This window comes from Crocuta crocuta, unplaced genomic scaffold, assembly GCF_008692635.1.
Source record: "Crocuta crocuta isolate KB4526 unplaced genomic scaffold, BGI_CrCroc_1.0 scaffold48, whole genome shotgun sequence".
NCBI lineage: Eukaryota > Metazoa > Chordata > Mammalia > Carnivora > Hyaenidae > Crocuta > Crocuta crocuta.
In genome coordinates, this window is record NW_027533089.1 from 10136889 (window position 1) to 10157103 (window position 20215).

Consider the following 20215-nt stretch of genomic DNA (forward strand, 5'->3'; position numbering starts at 1 on the left):
ATTCTGTTTAAAATTTCTATTGAGGTATCATTCGATAATACCCCTTATTAATTTTAGGCGTACCCCACGATTTGATATTTGTATATATTGTGAAATGATCACCACAGTAAGTCTCGTTGACATCTGTCACCACACCTGGCCCAGATTTACTTTTTTTTCTTGTGATGAGCACTTTTAAGATCTATTCTCTTAGCAAACTTCAAATGGGCAATATACTGTTATTAACTATAGTCCCCATGCTGTATATTATATTCCCAGGACTTAATTATTTTATAACTGGAAGTTGGTGCCTTTAGTCTTCTTTCACCTATTTCACCACCAACCCTCCCCATCCCCTGCCATTCTTGAAACCACTAATCTGTTCTCTGTATCTTTGAGCTTGGTTTTTAAATATTTTAACATTTTTATTTATAGATTACAGATACAAGTTAGATCACATGGTATTTGCCTTCTCCCGCCTGACTTATTTCACTTAGTATAATGCTCTCAAGGCCCATCTGTATTGTTGCAAGTAGCAAGATTTCCTTCCTTTTTATTGCTGAGTAATATTCCGCTGTCTGTATATGCCACATTTTCTTCATCCATTCATCTGTCAGTGGACACTGTAAACAGTGCTTCAGTGAATCGCTTTTCGGCCTTTTGGCTAAGATCGAGTGTAGTATCTGTTGTTATCAGTTTAATAGTGCTGCAGTGAACACAGGGATGCATGTATCTTTTAGAATCGGTGTTTTTGTTTCCTTTAGATAAATTCCAGAAGTGGAATTTACTGGATCATGTCGTCGTTCTACTTTAATTTTTTGAGGAACTTCGATACTGTTTTCCACAGTGGCTTACGTTCCCACCAACAGTTCTTGAGGTTTCTCTTTGCTCCCATCCTGGACAACACTTGTTATTTCTGTCCCTTTTTTATCATTGAAGTATAACTAACCTACAATGTTAATAGTTTCACTTGTACAACATATTCAACAATTTTATACATTAGTGTTCCTAAGTGTAGTCACCATACAGAATTACTACAGTATTACTGACTATATTCCGTATGTTGTTATTTTTCATTTCCATGACTTATTTATTTTATAACTGAAAATTCGTACCTCTTACTCCCTTTTATCTATTTCACCTGTCGTCCCACCCAGCTTCCTTTTGGCAACCACCAATTTGATCATGATACTTAAAAGTCTTTGTTATTTGTTTTGTTTTTTAGATTCCACTTATATAAGTGAAATCATTTGGTATTTGTCTTTCTCTGACTTTATTTACTTAGAATGATATCCTCTCAGTCCATTCATGTCACAAATGGTAAGATTTCATTTTCTTTATTGCTGATTAATAATCTGTTGTCTATACATACCACATCTTCTTTATCCATCTGTTGATGGACACTAGGTTGCTTTCATATCTTGGCTATTGTAAATAATGCTGCAATCAACATAAGAGTGTATATATCTTTTAGAATTAGTATTTTTGTTTTCTTTGGATAATACCCAGCAGTGGGCTTACTGGATCATATAGTATTTATATTTTCAGTTTTTTGAGGAAGCAGTATACTGTTTTCTCCAGTGGCTATACCAATTTACATTCCCAAGAAAGCACAAGGGCTCTCTTCTCTACATCCATGTCAACACTTTTTGATTGTAGCCAACAGCACTGGTTTGAGATGATACCTCATTATGGTTTAGATTTGCTTTTCCTTGATGATTGTTATGTTGAGCATCTTTTATGTGTCTGTTGGCCATCTGTCATCTTTGAAAAAATGTCGATTCAGGTCCTCTGTCCATTTTTTAAAAAAATTTAATTCTTGTATAATTAACATACAGCATTCAGGGGTACAAAATGGTGATTCAACAATTCTCATTATAAGCGTGCTCTTAATACCCTTCACCTATTTCATCCATCTACTACCTACCTCCCCTCTGGTAACTCTCTGTTTGCTCTCTATAGTTAAGACTCTTTTATTTTTTTGTTTGCTTCTTAAATTCTACATATTAGTGAAATCATACAGTATTTGTTTTTCTCAGATGTATTTCACATAGCATTATGTGCTCCAGATTCATCCATGTTGTTGCAAGATTTCCTTTTTTATGGCTGAGTAATATTCCATTGTGTGTATACATATATACATACACCACCTCTTTTTTACCCATTCATCTATCAATGGAAACTTCGGTTGCTCCCATAATTTGGCTATTATGAATAATGTTGCAGTAAACATAGTGGTACACATACCTTTTTGAATTAGTGCTTTAATATTCTTTGGGTAAATACACAGTAGTGCAATTACTGGTTCATATGATAGTTCTATTTTTAATTTTTTGAGGAACCTCTATACTGTTTTCCACAGTGGCTGTACCAGTTTGCATTCCCACCAACACCACAAGAAAGTTCCTTTTTCTCCACATCCTTGCCAATACTTGATGTTTCTTGTGTTTTTGATTTTAGCCATTCTGACAGGTGTGAGGTAATATCTCACTGTGGTTTTGATTTGCATTTCCCTGATGATGAGTGATATTGAGCCTCTTTTCATGTGTCTGTTGGCCATCTGGATGTCTTCTTTGGAGAAAAGTTTGTTCATGTCTTCTGCTCATCTTTAATTGGATTATGATTTTGGGTATGCATTTCTTCTCATTAAAAAAATATTTATTGAGAGAGAGAGGGTGAGCACACAAGTGGACAGCAGCAGAGAGAGAGGGAGAGAGAGAATCTCAAGCAAGCTCTGTGTGTTGATGGCACAGAGCCTGATTATGAACCCATAAACTGCAAGATCATGACCTGAGCCAAAACCAAGAGTTGGGAGCTTAAAGGACTGAGCCACCCAGGCACCCCTCTTCACTCATTTTTAAAGCATTTTATTTTATTAAAAATTTTTTAATCTTTAGTTTTGAGAGAGAGAGAGAGAGAGAGAGAGAAGAGAAGGGAGGGGCAGAGACAGAATCTGAAGCAGGCTCCAGGCTCCAAGCTGTCAGCACAGAGCCCAATATGGAGCTCAAACTCAAAAGCTGCGAGATCATGACCTGAGCTGAAGTCGGATGCTTAGCTCACTGAGCTACCCAAGCACCCCTCTTCTGCCCATTTTTAATTGGAATTTGTTTTGTTTTATTTTGGGTTTTCTGGTGCTAAGTTAGATGAGTTCTTCATAGATTTTGGATATTAACCCCTTATTAGATATATCATTTGCAAATATCTTCTCCCCTTCAATAGGTTGCCTTTTCATTTTGGTGTAGTCCCAGTAGTTTATTTTTGCTTTTTTTCTGTTGCCTGAGGAGACACTGCTAGAAAAAGATGCCAGGGCTGATGTCAGAGATATTACTGCCTATATTTTCTTGTAGGAGTTTTATGGTTCTTTATGATTTCTTCTAGTTTTCAAGGCTCACATTTAGGTCTTTAAACCATTTTGAGTTTTATTTGTGTATGAGTGAGTATGGGTCCAGTTTCACTCTTTTGCATGTAGCTGTCCAGTTGTATCAGCGCCATTATTGAAAAGACTGTCTTTTCTCCATTACATATTCTTGCCTCCTTTGTTGTAGATTAATTGGTCCATTGATCTATTTGTTTTTGTGCCAGCACCATACACTCTTTTGATTACTATAGCTTTGCAGTATATCTTGAATCTGAAATTACGATACTTCCAGCTTTGTTCCTCTTTGTCAATGATGCATTGGCTAATTGTGGTCTTTGTGGCTCATTACAAATTTTAATATTATTTGTTCTAGCTCTGTGAAAAATGCTGTTAGTATTTTCACAGGAAAAATTTCATTGAATCTGTAGATTGCTTTGGGTAGAATGGACATTTAAACAGTATAAATTCTAACAAACCATGAGAATGGAGTATCTCTCCGTTTGTGTAGCCTTCAATTTCTTTCATCAATATTTTATAATTTTTCAGGGTACAGGTATTTTATTCTTTTGGGTACAATTTAAATGGGATTATCACCTTAATTTCTCTTTCTTTTACTTCATTATTAGTGTAGAGAAATGCTACAGATTTCTATAAATTTTGTACCCTGAAACTTTACTGAATTCATTTGTGAGTTCTAATAGTTTATTTGGGGGTGTGTGTGGAGTCTTCAGGGTTTTCTAGATACAGTATTATGTCATCTGCAAACAGTGAAAATTTGACCTCTTTTGTGCCTATTTGAATGCCTTTTATTTATCTGTGTTGTCGGATTGCTTCAGTTAGGACTTCCAGTACTATGTTAAATAACAGTGTTGAGAGTAGGCATCCTTGTCTTGACCTGACCTCAGAGGAAAAGCTATTTTTTACCATTATGATGTTAGCTGTGGGTTTTTCATATCGGGCTTTTGTTATGTTGAGGTATGTTCCCTCTAAACCTACTTTGTTGAGAATCTTTCTCATGAATGGATGCTGTGCTTTGTCAAATGCTTTTCCTGCATCTCTTGGAATGATCCTATGGTTTTTATCCTTTCTCTTAATGTGATGTATCATGTTGATTTGCAAGTACTGAACCACCTTTGTCCTTCTCTGCCTGACTTATTTCGCTCAGCATCACACCCTCAAGGTCCATCCATGTTGCTACACAAGGCCAGATTTCATTGTTTCTCATTGCCATGTAGTATTCNTGAGAGGGTTTTTGCATGTATTTCATCATAGATACTGGCTCGTAGTTGTTTTTTTTTTCTTCTTTGTAGTGTCTTTTGTTATCAGGGTAATGCTGGCCTTATAGAAGGAGTTTGAAAGTTTTCCTTCCTCTTTTATTTGATAAAGTCTAACTTAACGTTTTCTTTATGGATTGTATGCTTGACATTGTATTTAAGAACTCTCATTGTAAACCAATGTCATGTAAGTTTTCTCCTGTTTGCTCTAAAAGTTTTATACTACCAGCTCTGACATTTAGGTCTCTGATCCATTTTGAATTTATTTTTGCGTATGGTGGTAGGTAAGGTTCTAAATTCATCATTTTTGCATCTGATATCAAGCAATCCATTACTGTTGGTTGAAAAGACCATCCTTTCTTCACTGAAAATCAACTGACCATAAATATGAGGGTTTATTCCTGGACTCTCAATTCTGTTCCATGGATCTTTTTTTTCAACCATGATAGGTGTATTCTTTAATCCTCATCTCCTATTTCACCCATCTGTCCACCCACCTCCCCTCTTGTTACCATCAGTTTGTTCTTTATAGTTAATAATCTGTTGGTTTGTTGTTCGTTTTTTTTTCCTTCTTTGTTTTGTTTTTTTCCACATAGGAGTGAGATCATTGGGTATTTTTCTTTCTTTGACTTCACTAAGCATCATATGCTCTAGCCCTATCCATATCATTGCCAATGGCAAGATTTCATTCATTTTTTTTGTGGCTGAATAATATATATACCATTGCTAATATATAGCACATCTTCTTTATTCAGCTATTGATGAACACATGGGCTGTTTCCATAGTTTGGCTATTGCGAATAATGCTGCAATAAATATAAGGGTGCATATATCCTTTGAATTAGTGTTTTTGTCTTCTTTGGGTAAATACCCAGCAGTGCAAGTACTGGATTGTAGTCTCATTTTAATATTTTGAGGAACCTCCATACTGTTTTCCACAGTAGCTGCACCAGTTTGCCTTCCCACCAGCAGTCCTTGTTCTCCACACCCTTGCCAACACTTGTCATTTCCTGTGTTTTTGATGTTAGCCATTCTGACAGATACGAGGTGATACCTCCTTGTGGTTTTGATTTGCACGTAGCTGATGAGTGCTGTTGATCATCTTTTGGTGTGTTTCTTTTTTTTTTTTTATGTTTTATTTATTTCTAGGAGAGAGAGAGAGACAGGGTGAGCAGGGGAGGGTCAGAGAGAGAGGGAATGACAGACTCTGAAACAGGCTCCAGACTCTGAGCTGGCAGTCAGCACAGAGCCCGACGTGGGGCTCGAACCCACGAACCGTGAGATCATGACCTAAGCGAAAGTCGGACGCTTAACCGACTAAGCCACCCAGGCGCCCCATCTTTTGGTGTGTTTCTTGGCCATCAGGATGTCTTCCTTGGAGAAATGTTTGTTCTTGTCATCATTTTTTCATTGTATTGTTTTGTGGGTATTGAGTGTTGCATCAGTTCTTTATGTATTTTGGATACTAATGCTTCATGAGACATGTCATCTGCAGATATCTTCTCTGGTCCAGTAGCTTGCCATTTAGTTTTCTTAACTGTTTCCTTTGCCGTGCAGAAACTTTTTAGGTTTATGTAATCCCAATAGCTTATTTTTGTTTTTATTTCCCTTGCCTCAGGAGACACATCTAGAAAAATGTTGCTATGGAGCATTGTCAGAGAGATTACTGCCTGTGCTCTCATGAAGGATTTTTATGGCTTCAGGTCTCAAATTTAAGTCTTTAATCCATTTTGAGTTTGTTTTTGTGTGTGGTGTAAGAAGTCCAGTTACTTTCTTTTGCATGTGGCTGTGCAGTTTTCCCAATACTCTTTGTTGAAGAGATTGTCTTTTTCCCATTCATTGTGTACTCATTCCTCTGTTGTTGAAGATTAATTAACTATGTAGTTATGGGTTTTCTTTTCTATTCCATTGATCATGTATCAGTTTTTATGCCAGTACTGTACTGCTTTAATTACTACCACTTTGCAATATAACAAAATCTGGAATTGTGAAACCCTCAGTTTTATTTTTCTTTTTCAAGAACCCTTTGGCTATTCAAGGTCATCTGTGGTTCATCATATATTTCAGGATTGTTCTAGTTTTGTGAAAAATACTAAAGATATTTTGATAGGGATTGCCTTAAATGTGTAGATTGCTTTGGGTAATATAGACATTTTACCAATACTTGTTCTTCCAACCCATGAGCATGGACTGTCTTTCCATTTCTTTGTGTCATCTTCAGTTTCTTTCATCCATGTTTTACAGTTTTCAGAGTATAAGTCTTTCACCTCTTTGGTTAAGTTTATTCCTAGATATTTTTTATTATTATGGAGAAATTATAAATGGGATTGTTTTCATTATTTCTCTTTCTGCTGCTTCATTATTAGTGTATGGGACTGCAACAGAATTCTGTACATAGATTTTGTATCTTGTGACTTTACTGAATCCATAATTTTAGTAGTTTTTTGGTGGAGTCCAGGATTTTCTATATAATGTCATCATGATATTCGCAAATAGTGACTTTTACTTCTTCCTTACTAATTTAGATGCCTTTGGTTTCTTTATGTTGTCTAATTGCTGTGGCTAGGACTCCCAGTACTGTGTTGAATAAAAGTGGTGAGAGTGGACATCCTATCTTATTCCTGATCTTAGGGAAAAACTCATAATGGCCTTCATTGTTGAGGTATATTCCCTCTAGACCTACTTTGCAGAGGGTTTTCATCATGAGTGAATTGTAGTTTGTCAAATGCTTTTCCTACATCTATTGAATGAGCATATGGTTTTTATCCTTTCTTTTATTGATGCATTACATTGATTGTTTTGCAAATATTGAACCACCCTTGCATCTTGATCATGGTGTATGATTTTTTTTTTTAATGTACTCTTGGATTGGATTTGCCCTTATAGGAAGAATTTGGAAGTTTTCTTTCTAGTATTTTTTTGGAATAGCTTGAAAGAAACAGGTATTACCTCTTCCTTAAATGTTTGCTAGAATTTGTCTGTGAGGCTCTGCTCCTGGACTTGTATTTGTTGGGAACTTTTTGATCAATGATTCAATTTCATTGCTGCTAATTGGTCTGTTCAAACTTTCTATTTCTTCCTGCTTTAGTTTTGGTAGATTATATATTTCTAGGAATTTATCCATTTCTTCTAAGTTGTCCGCTTGGTTGGCATATAGGTTTTCATAATATTCTATTATAATTGATTGTATTTCTGAGTGTTCATTGTTATTTCTTCTCTTTCATTAGTGATTTTATTAATTTTGATGAGTTTGGCTAAAGGTTTATCAATTTTGTTCTTTTCAAAGATACATCTCTTGATTTTAATGATCTGTTCTTTAAGTTTCTATTTCATTTATTTCTGCTCTAATCATTATCATTTCCTTCCTTCTACTGGTTTGGGGTTTTGTTTATTGTTCTTTTCTAGTTCCTTTAGGTGTTTTAAGGTTTGAGATTTTCCTTCTTGAGGTAAGCCTGTATTGCTGTAAACTTCCCTCTTAGAACCACTTTTGCTTCATCCCAGAGATTTTGGAATGTTGTGTTTTCATTTTCATTTTTTCTATGTCACTTTTAATTTTTTCATTGATTTCTTGGTTAACCCATTCACTGTGTAGTAGCATGTTACTTAACTCCATGTATTTGTGTTCTTTCCAGATTTTTTCATGTGATGGATTTCTAGTTCCATACTGGTGTGGTAGGAAAGATGTAGGATAGGACTTTGATTTATTATTTTTTTAATTTGTTGAGACTTGTTTTGTGACCTAACATGTGATCTACTCTGGAGAACATTCCATGTGTACATGAAAAAAAAAAGGGGGGGGGGGGGGCTTCTGCTATTTGAGGATGGAATGTTCTTAATATGTCTGTTAAATCTATCTGGTCCAGTGTGTCATTCAAATCCATGGTTTCCTTGTTGAGTTTTCTGTTTGGATGATCTATTCATCATTGTGAGTGGAGTGTTAATGTCCCCTACTGTTATTATATTAATATCAATTCCTTCCTTTATGGTTGTTCCTAAATTTTATGTATTTGTGTCCTCCCACACTGGATACATAAATATGTACAATTATTATATGCTCTTGCTGCATTATTCCTTTTCTTAGTATATAGTGTTCTTCATCTCTTGTTACAGACTTTGTTTTAAAGTGTATTTTGTCTGATAGAAGTATTGCTACTTCAGCTTTCTTTTGACATCCATTTGCACAATAAATGTTTCTCCATCCTCCACTTTCAAACTGCAGGTGTCTTTCAGTCTGAAATGAGCCTCTTGTAGGAAGCATACAGATGGATCTTTTTTTTTTTTTAATCTACTCTGTCACCCTATGTCTTTTGATTAACATAGTTTAGTCATTTATATTCAAAGTAATTATTGATAGATAAGTATTTATTGCCATTTTATTACTTGTTTGTTTTTATAGATTTTCTCTGATTCCTCTCTTTTGTGGTTTGTTGGCTTTTTTTCAGGGATATACTTGAATTCCTTTCCCATTATTTTTTATCTATTGCTAGTTTTTGATCTACAGTTAACATTAGGTTTATATATAACCTATCTGCATATAGCGGTTGATGGTCGCCTAAGTTCAAACCCATTCTTTACTCCTCTCCCCTCGTTTTAGGTATAAGGTATCATATTTCATTGTTTTGTGAATCCCTTTTTCCTACAGAAATACTTACTTTGCGGGCTCTGTGCTCACAGCAGAGACCTCAACGTGGGGCTCAAACCCACAAACTGTGAGATAATGACCTGAGCTGAAATTAAGTGTTGGATGCTTAATGCTTAACAGACTGAGCCACCCAGTCAATGTATTTTTAATTTCATTTATTGTGCTCTTGATCCCTGACTGGTTGCTTTTTGTGTTAAGTGTGTCACTGATGTCCTCCACTCTTGTCTCAAGTCCAGTGTGTATTGTTACAATCATCATATTCTCTATCATGCATATCACTTTTATCTGTTTCACTTTGATCTTTTGCTGTGGTTTGGTCCTATTCTTTCATTTGAGAACTATTTCTGTTTCCTTTATTTTGTCTGACTTCCTGTGTCTATTTCTTTGTGTTAGGAAAGTCAGCTGCTTCTCTTGCTCTTACTAGCCTCATGAAGAAGATGTCCTGTAGTGCCCCGCAGTGCAGTGTTCCCCATTCCCTAGGGCCTGGTGCTTCAGAGAGTGTTTCCTGGGAGTACTGTGTGTGTTCTGCTGTTGAGTGTTGGCCTTTTTTTCCTTCAATTCAGTTGTGTGCGGGAGGCTCTTTGTGTATTGTGGGCAGTGTTTAACAAAGTGTGTGGTCATCTGCTTGTGAAATGAGACCTGTACCTGTGAGAACAGAGTTCCTGTACAAGGTACCCTCAGGAGATGTGGTGTTGGCAGAATTTCCACTGGTAGTATGGGGAGAGGGGCCTTACAGTGATTGGACTAAAGCAACCACACTGCGAAGGTGGATCCGAAATGGGAAGGGTGGGGCTTGGTGTAATCAAGCTAGGTAACAAGGGTCCATGCTGCACTAGTTCCTGCAGGTAGCTACTGTTTATGCTGGGGGTGGGGAAGGGAATGCCAGCTCTTTTGTCCTGGAAGGGGTGTCTCTCCAGGCCATGCTCTTGAGATGAACAAATCACTCTCTCTCTGTCTACCCCTGGCATTTTTCTAACTGCTGATTCTATGCTGTATCTGTATGGGCTGTTTGTTGTGCTGTCTTTAATTTTTTTTTCAATGTTTATTTTTATTTATTTTGAGAAAGAGAGGGGCAGAGAGAGAATCCCAAGCAGGCTCCATACTCCATGCAGAACCGAACACAAGGCTCAACCCCACGACTGTGAGATCATGACCTGAGCTGAAATTGAGTTGGATGCTCAACCGACCAAGCCACCCAAGCACCCCTTTTGTGCTGTCTCCTTAAGGGCAGGGACTCTGCTTCCTAAAACCCTCTAGACTCTCCCAGACCTAAGCTTGCTGATTTTTAAAATTCCAATCTTTAAGTCTCACCAGTTTTAAGAACTCAAGACATATGGACTTTTCTCACTTCCAAAGGCAAATATTATGGGGATTTGTCCTCCACATTCATGGGCTCCCCAGTGTGAAAGGCCCTGGTCCATTTCACTCCCAGACCATGTCTTTGCCCTTCCTACCTTCTTTGATACGGACTCTTCTCTACCATTTACATAGTTGTGGAATTTATTCTGCCAGTCTTTGGGTCATTTTCTGTGGTGCTTACACTGATGTGAGTACTACCTGGTTGTATCTGTGGGCAAGGTGAACTTAAGGTCTTCCTTCTCAGTCATCTTCCCAGCTGCCCCTCTGCTTCACTGATCTTTATGTCTGTCAATACCACACTATATTCATTATTGTAGATTCTCATCCATTATGTTCCCTACCCTGTAAGGCTGCTTTCTGGACACTTTGCATGGTTGGACTTCTAGCAGCCCTCATTTCCTCTAGTGTCCAAGGGAATAGATCTGATTTTATTTTGTTTCCTGGCTCTCCAGTAAAGCTTCCCAAACTGTCTGAGCCCTCTTAACTGCTCTGGGGGCCTTGCTAACTTGCATACTTGATAGACATTCTGAAAAAAGCTGTATAAATTCTAGAGACTGTCTCTTGAAAATAAACTACAATTTCCTTTTTTTATTTGAGGCCAAAAAATTCTGAGATACTCCTGTTTTGGACTTGTAAGCTTAATTAAATTGCTCAGGACCATTTTATAGCAGCTTCTTTAAAATTTTTTAAAAATATTTATTTTTGAGAGAGAGAGAGAGGGAGAGAGAGAGATGGAGCACGAGTGGGGGAGGGGCACAGAGAGGGGGAGAGACAGAATCTGAAGCAGACCCCAGGCTCTAAGCTGTCAAGCTGTCAACACACACCCTGACACAGGGCTTGAACTCACTAACCGTGAGATCATGACCCGAGCCGAAGTCAGATGCTTGACTGACTGAACCACAGGCACCCTATAGTACAGTTTCTTTAAAAGACTAATGACTTGGGACACCTGGGTGGCTCAGCTGGTTAAGCATCCTGCTCCTGAGATACCAGCTCAGGTCATGATCTCATAGTTTGGGGACTGAGCCCCACTGTCAGCACAGAGTCTGCTTGGGATTATCTGTCTTTCTCTCTGTCTCTCCGCTGCTTACTCTCTCTCAAAAATAAACATTTAAAAATAAATAAAAGAATAATGACTAGACTTCATTTTATATTGCATTTATTGACCTCTTTACAATTCTTTAAAATCTAGAGTTTAGACCAGGAGGCCAAAATGGGCATTTTCTCAATTGTTTTGTCAATTGATACGATGGCTAGAATCATCCAGAAAAAAATAAGGTCATTAAGATTTATTAAAGTTTCAACTTAAAACTTCAATATTCATTTTCAAATAAATAAAAATACTATGTCTTATAGCTAGGGATACAAGCACTTAGTTATCCTTGTTGGAATAAGTGTTCTCCTCTATCTGCAGGGAAGTCACTATACAGTTAGGGGACTGGGAAGCAATGGGCTGAAATCTAAGGAGATAAAGGTCTTTCTTGGAACAAAGCTAGTTATCGGTCACCATCAGATCATTATTTTAGGTAGAATTCCAGAAATGATGAATAGAAGTTCATCTTCTATTTGTTCTTCGTGGCTTATACCTATGAAACAAAAAAGACAGTTTGAAGAAAATACATAAACTATTTTAGTAGCTTTTGGGAACACTGTGTTGTCTTTCCAATATATTCCATCTTTCCTCATTACATAGCAATAGTGGTTTATGGGGAATAGACCCAACTCATATTCAGCTTGAGGGAGGGCTGTGATGGGTCTAGATCAGTAAGAAAATCCTCTCCTCTTCACTCCCATCCCTTGCCAGAATAATGGAGTTAGTTTACAGCAATCCCATCGGCATATGAATGGGTACAGGTATGCCCTCAATCAGTGTGAAGTTTAAGACTCTTACCAAGCCAGTGGATACTATATGTGAAGCTGGGAACTACTGAACAATTTTGCCACTCAGACAACTTCGAAGATGGCCACCAAGTATTCATGACACTATGCAATCCTCTCAACCTTGAATGTGGGGTGGACCTAGTGATTAGTTTCTGTGTATGGAATACAGCAAAAGTGATAGGATGTCCCCTCTGAGATTAGTTATAAAAAAGCTGTGGCTTCCATCTTGCTCACTATGATGATAAGGCACATGGCAAGTAGTGAGGTACACTATGCAGAGGCCTCTGGACAGCAGCCAGTGAAAAACTGAGGCCCTGAGTTAAACAGCCTGTGAGGAACTAAATCCTACGAACAACCACAAGAGTGACATTAGGAAGGAAATATTCCTCTAGTTGGGCCTTCAGATGACATTGCAGCCCTAACAGAAGCTTAAATGCACATTCAGAGACCGTCAGCCAGAATCCATAAGCTAAACTGTGTCCATGTTTCTGACTTACAGAAAGTGTGAGATAAAAAATGGTAGTGGCTTAAAACAAAGTCTTCAGAGTAATTTGTTAAGCAGCAAAAGATAACAACATTCTATCATAAGAAAAGCTGGATTTTTAAATTTGCAGTTAAAAGTATTAACACATACTTGCTAATAGTAATTTAATAATGAAAAGGTTATTAGATATTAGTCTTTATACACAAGTGAATTTAAGATTTATAGAAATATTGCAAAGAGAAAAAATAAAACTACTCAAAGCTATATAGATTTTTTTAGCCCTTTCTTAAAAAATAAAATTTATTTAAGTTCAAGTTACTTAACATACAATGGAGGATTGGTTTTAGGAGCAGAACCCACTGATTCATCACTTATATATAACACACTGTGCTTACTCAACAAGTGCCCTTTTTAATATCCATCACTCATTCCCCGTCCACCTCCCCTATAGCAACCCCCAGTTTGTTCTTTGTATTTAAGAGTCTCCTATGGTTTGCCTCCCTTCCTGTTTTTATTTTTTTCCTTCCCTTCCCCTATGCTCTTCTGTTGTTTCCTAAATTCTACAGGACTCAAATCATAACTGGTCTTTCTCTGCTTGACCTATTTAGCTTAGTATAATACATTCTAGTTCCATCCATGTTGTTGCAAATGGCAAGATTTCATTCTTTTTCATTGCTGAGTTAGTATTCCATTGTGTGTGTGTGTGTGTGTGTGTGTGTGTGTGTGTACATACACACATGCACCATATCTCCTTTATTCATCAGTCAATGGACATTGGGGCTCTTTCTATACTTTGGCTATTGCTGATAGTGCTAATATAAACATCAGGGGTGCATCTGCTCCTTCGAATCAGCAGTTTTGAATCCTTTGAGGAACCTCTATACTGTTTTCCAGAGTGGCTGCACCAGTTTGCATTCCCACCAGCAGTGCAAAAGGGTTTGCCTTTTTCCACATCCTTGCCAATGTCTGTTGTTTCCTGAATTGTTAATTTTAGCCATTCTGACAGATGTGAGGTGGCATCTCACTGTGGTTTTGATTTGTATTTCCCTGATGATGAGCAATATTGAGTATCTTTTCATTTGTCTGTTTGCCATCTGGATGTTGTCTTTGGAAAAGTGTCTATTCACGTCTTCTGCCCATTTCTTCACCGGATTATTTGTTTTTCAGGTGTCGAGTTTGGTAAGTACTTTAAAGATTTTGGATACTAACTCTTTATTTACTATGTCATTTGCAAATAGCTTCTCCCATTTCATTGGTTGCCTTTTAGTTTTATTGGCTGTTTCCTTTGTTTTGCAGAAGCTTTTCATCTTAAGTCTCAATAGTTTATTTTTGCTTTTGTTTCCCTTGCCTCCTGAGACATGACTCGTAAGAAGTTGCTGTGGCCGAGGTCAAAGAAGTTGCTGTTGCCTGTGTTGTCCTCTAAGATTTTTGATGGCTTCCTGTTTCACATTTAGGCCTTTCATCTGTTTTGAATTTATTTTTGTGTGTGTAGTATAAGTTTCACTCTTCTGCATGTTGCTGTCTCCCAGCACCATTTGCTAAAGAGACTTTTTTCCCATTGGATACTCTTTCCTGCTTTGTCAAAGACAGGATGGCCATACATTTGTTGGTCCATTTCTGGGTTCTCTATTCTGTTCCATTGACAATGTGTCTATTTTGTGCCACTACCATACTGTGTTGGTGATCATGGCTTTGTAATATAGCTTGAATTCTGGAATTGTGGTGCCTCCAGCTTTGCTTTTTTCCCCCCCAACATTACTTTGGGGTCTTTTGTGATTCCATATAAATTTTAAGATTGCTTTTTTCTAGCTCTGTGAAGAAGGTTAGTGTTATTTGATAGGGATTGCGTTGACAGTGTAGGTTGCTTTGAGTGGTATAGATATCTTAACAATATTTATTCTTCCGATCCATGAGCATAGAATATTTTTCCATTTCTTTATGTCTTCTTCAGTTTCTTTCACAAGTTTTCTATAGTTTTCAGCATACAGACCTTTAACCTCTTGGGTTAGATTTATTCCTAGATATCTTAAGGTTTTTGGTGTGATCATAAATGGGATCTGTTCTTGATTTCTCTTTTTTATACTTCATCATTAACATATAGAAATGCAACTGATTTCTGTATTTTGAATTTATGTCCTGCAACTTTGCTGAATTCACGGATTAGTTTTAGCAGTTTTTTGGTGGAGTCTTTTATGTTTTCTATGTAGATCTTCTGTGTAGATCATACCATCTTTGCGAATTTGGATGTCTTTGATAAAATCTTACTGTCTGATTGCTGAGGTTAGGACTTCCAGTACTATGCTGAACAACAATGGTAGACATCCCTGTAGTTTTCCTGACCTTTGGGGGAAAGCTCTATTTTTCTCCATTGAGGATGATATTAGTGGGTCTTTCCTATAGGAAAGATGTTGAGGTGTGGTCCTTCTATCCCTACTTTCTTGAGGGTTTTTATCAAAAAAGGATGCTGTATTTTGTCAAATGCTTTTTCTGCATCTATTGAAAGGATCATATGGTTCTTCTCCTTTATTAATGTGGTATGGATTGATATGTGAATACTGAACCAGCCCTGCAGCCCAGGAATAAATCCCACTTGATCATGGTGAATAATTCTTTTAATGTACTGTTGGATTTGACTTGCTAGTATCTTGTTGAGAATTTTTGTATCCAGGGTCAGCCAAGAATATTGGACTATATTCTCTTTTTTATTGGTGTCTTTGGATTTGGAACCCAGATAAAGCTGACTTCATAGAATTGAGTTTGCAAACTTCCCTTTGATTTCTATTTTTTGGAACAGTTTGAGAGGAATAGTTATTAACTCTTGTTTACATGTTGAGTAGAATTCCCCTGGGAAGCGGTCTGGTGCAGGACTCTTATTTGTTGGGAGATTTTTGGTAAATGATTGGATTTCTTTGCTGGTTGTTTTCTGTTTCTTCCTGTTTGGTTTTGGTAGTGTGTGAATGTCTAGGAATTTTGTTCAGTTTGTTGGCATATAATTTTTCAAAGTATACTCTTATAATTGTTTGAGGTGTTGGTTGTGATCCCTCCTTCATTCATGATTTTATCTATTTGGGTTCTCTTTTCTTTTTGATAAGTCTGGCTAGGGGCTTATCAATTTTGGTTATTCTTTCAAAAACCTGCTTTTAGTTTCACTGATCTGTTCCATTGGGTTTTTATTTGTTTCTATATCATTTATTTCTGCTCTAATTTTTATTATTTCCCTTCTGCTGGCTTTGGGCTTTATTTGCTAATCCTTTTCTAGCTCCTTTCGGTGTGAGGTTAGGCTGTATATTTGGGACTCTCTTTCTTTAACAATTCTAAAATTTTCTAAAAATGTTTATTTTTGAGAGAATGAGAGAGCAGATGCATGAGCAGGGAAGGGGCAGAGGTGGGAGTAACAGAGAGAATCCCAAGCAGGCTTCACACTGTCAGTGCAGACCCCAATGAGGGGGTTCAACTCCTGAATTGTGAGACCATGACCTGAGCCAAAATCAAGAGTCAGACACCTTAACCAACTGAACCACCCAGACACCCCCCTTTCTTCTTGACATAGACCTGTATTCCAATGTACTTTCCTCTTAGGACTGCCTTGGCTGTATCTCAAAGGATTTGGACTATCATGTTTTCATTTTCATTGTAGGTATTTTTTCTTTTCTTTAATTACCTGGCTGACCCATTAATTCTTTAGTAGGATGTTCTTTAACCTCCATGTATTTGAGAGCTTCCAATTTTTTTCTTGTGGTTGATTTCAAGTTTTATAGCGTTGTGATGTGAAAATACACATGGTATGATCTTCATCTTTTTGTACCTATTGAGGGCTGGTATGTGACCAAGGATGTGATCTACTCTGGACAGTGTTACATGTACACTCGAAAAGAATGTATATTCTCCTGCTTTAGGATGAAATGTTCAGAATATATCTGTTAAGTCCATCCAGTTTAGTGTGTCATTCAAAGCCATTGTTTCCTTGTTGATTTTCTGCTTAGATGATCTGTCTACTACTGTAAGTGAGGTATTAAAGTTTCCTATTATTGTATTATCTTCTCTGAGTATAAATATTTACAATTGTTAGATCTTCTTGGTGGATAGACCCATTAATTATGATATAATGCCTTTCTTGATCTCTTGTTACAGTCTTTGTTTTGAAATCTAGTTTGTCTAAGTATGGCTTACTCTGACTTTTTTTTGGCCTCCATTAGCATGATAGATGGTTCTCCATCCCTTCACTTTTAATCTGCAAGTGTCCTAAGGTCCAAAATGAGTCTGTTATAATTAACATATAGACGGGTTTGGTTTTTTTTTTTTAATATTTTATTTATTTTTGAGAGAGAGAGAGAGANTAGTTTCTGTGTATGGAATACAGCAAAAGTGATAGGATGTCCCCTCTGAGATTAGTTATAAAAAAGCTGTGGCTTCCATCTTGCTCACTATGATGATAAGGCACATGGCAAGTAGTGAGGTACACTATGCAGAGGCCTCTGGACAGCAGCCAGTGAAAAACTGAGGCCCTGAGTTAAACAGCCTGTGAGGAACTAAATCCTACGAACAACCACAAGAGTGACATTAGGAAGGAAATATTCCTCTAGTTGGGCCTTCAGATGACATTGCAGCCCTAACAGAAGCTTAAATGCACATTCAGAGACCGTCAGCCAGAATCCATAAGCTAAACTGTGTCCATGTTTCTGACTTACAGAAAGTGTGAGATAAAAAATGGTAGTGGCTTAAAACAAAGTCTTCAGAGTAATTTGTTAAGCAGCAAAAGATAACAACATTCTATCATAAGAAAAGCTGGATTTTTAAATTTGCAGTTAAAAGTATTAACACATACTTGCTAATAGTAATTTAATAATGAAAAGGTTATTAGATATTAGTCTTTATACACAAGTGAATTTAAGATTTATAGAAATATTGCAAAGAGAAAAAATAAAACTACTCAAAGCTATATAGATTTTTTTAGCCCTTTCTTAAAAAATAAAATTTATTTAAGTTCAAGTTACTTAACATACAATGGAGGATTGGTTTTAGGAGCAGAACCCACTGATTCATCACTTATATATAACACACTGTGCTTACTCAACAAGTGCCCTTTTTAATATCCATCACTCATTCCCCGTCCACCTCCCCTATAGCAACCCCCAGTTTGTTCTTTGTATTTAAGAGTCTCCTATGGTTTGCCTCCCTTCCTGTTTTTATTTTTTTCCTTCCCTTCCCCTATGCTCTTCTGTTGTTTCCTAAATTCTACAGGACTCAAATCATAACTGGTCTTTCTCTGCTTGACCTATTTAGCTTAGTATAATACATTCTAGTTCCATCCATGTTGTTGCAAATGGCAAGATTTCATTCTTTTTCATTGCTGAGTTAGTATTCCATTGTGTGTGTGTGTGTGTGTGTGTGTGTGTGTGTGTACATACACACATGCACCATATCTCCTTTATTCATCAGTCAATGGACATTGGGGCTCTTTCTATACTTTGGCTATTGCTGATAGTGCTAATATAAACATCAGGGGTGCATCTGCTCCTTCGAATCAGCAGTTTTGAATCCTTTGAGGAACCTCTATACTGTTTTCCAGAGTGGCTGCACCAGTTTGCATTCCCACCAGCAGTGCAAAAGGGTTTGCCTTTTTCCACATCCTTGCCAATGTCTGTTGTTTCCTGAATTGTTAATTTTAGCCATTCTGACAGATGTGAGGTGGCATCTCACTGTGGTTTTGATTTGTATTTCCCTGATGATGAGCAATATTGAGTATCTTTTCATTTGTCTGTTTGCCATCTGGATGTTGTCTTTGGAAAAGTGTCTATTCACGTCTTCTGCCCATTTCTTCACCGGATTATTTGTTTTTCAGGTGTCGAGTTTGGTAAGTACTTTAAAGATTTTGGATACTAACTCTTTATTTACTATGTCATTTGCAAATAGCTTCTCCCATTTCATTGGTTGCCTTTTAGTTTTATTGGCTGTTTCCTTTGTTTTGCAGAAGCTTTTCATCTTAAGTCTCAATAGTTTATTTTTGCTTTTGTTTCCCTTGCCTCCTGAGACATGACTCGTAAGAAGTTGCTGTGGCCGAGGTCAAAGAAGTTGCTGTTGCCTGTGTTGTCCTCTAAGATTTTTGATGGCTTCCTGTTTCACATTTAGGCCTTTCATCTGTTTTGAATTTATTTTTGTGTGTGTAGTATAAGTTTCACTCTTCTGCATGTTGCTGTCTCCCAGCACCATTTGCTAAAGAGACTTTTTTCCCATTGGATACTCTTTCCTGCTTTGTCAAAGACAGGATGGCCATACATTTGTTGGTCCATTTCTGGGTTCTCTATTCTGTTCCATTGACAATGTGTCTATTTTGTGCCACTACCATACTGTGTTGGTGATCATGGCTTTGTAATATAGCTTGAATTCTGGAATTGTGGTGCCTCCAGCTTTGCTTTTTTCCCCCCCAACATTACTTTGGGGTCTTTTGTGATTCCATATAAATTTTAAGATTGCTTTTTTCTAGCTCTGTGAAGAAGGTTAGTGTTATTTGATAGGGATTGCGTTGACAGTGTAGGTTGCTTTGAGTGGTATAGATATCTTAACAATATTTATTCTTCCGATCCATGAGCATAGAATATTTTTCCATTTCTTTATGTCTTCTTCAGTTTCTTTCACAAGTTTTCTATAGTTTTCAGCATACAGACCTTTAACCTCTTGGGTTAGATTTATTCCTAGATATCTTAAGGTTTTTGGTGTGATCATAAATGGGATCTGTTCTTGATTTCTCTTTTTTATACTTCATCATTAACATATAGAAATGCAACTGATTTCTGTATTTTGAATTTATGTCCTGCAACTTTGCTGAATTCACGGATTAGTTTTAGCAGTTTTTTGGTGGAGTCTTTTATGTTTTCTATGTAGATCTTCTGTGTAGATCATACCATCTTTGCGAATTTGGATGTCTTTGATAAAATCTTACTGTCTGATTGCTGAGGTTAGGACTTCCAGTACTATGCTGAACAACAATGGTAGACATCCCTGTAGTTTTCCTGACCTTTGGGGGAAAGCTCTATTTTTCTCCATTGAGGATGATATTAGTGGGTCTTTCCTATAGGAAAGATGTTGAGGTGTGGTCCTTCTATCCCTACTTTCTTGAGGGTTTTTATCAAAAAAGGATGCTGTATTTTGTCAAATGCTTTTTCTGCATCTATTGAAAGGATCATATGGTTCTTCTCCTTTATTAATGTGGTATGGATTGATATGTGAATACTGAACCA

At 37.0% G+C, this 20215-nt stretch overlaps 1 protein-coding gene and 1 pseudogene across 4 annotated transcripts in view; one reads left to right on the forward strand and one right to left on the reverse strand.

Annotated features, from left to right (window-relative positions):
• Nucleotides 1–623: 623 nt before the first annotated feature.
• Nucleotides 624–793, forward strand: LOC144216768 (U2 spliceosomal RNA; annotated as a pseudogene).
• Nucleotides 794–11754: 10961 nt separating this feature from the next.
• The window catches only part of RPAP2 (RNA polymerase II associated protein 2), a 106256-nt gene continuing 97795 nt past the window's right edge, over nt 11755–20215 (reverse strand). For all 4 annotated transcript variants that reach the window (XM_077746013.1, XM_077746012.1, XM_077746014.1 and 1 more), the window contains one exon: nt 11755–12198. The gene's annotated coding sequence lies outside the window, so the exon portion shown is untranslated. The remainder of the gene's footprint in view (nt 12199–20215) is intronic.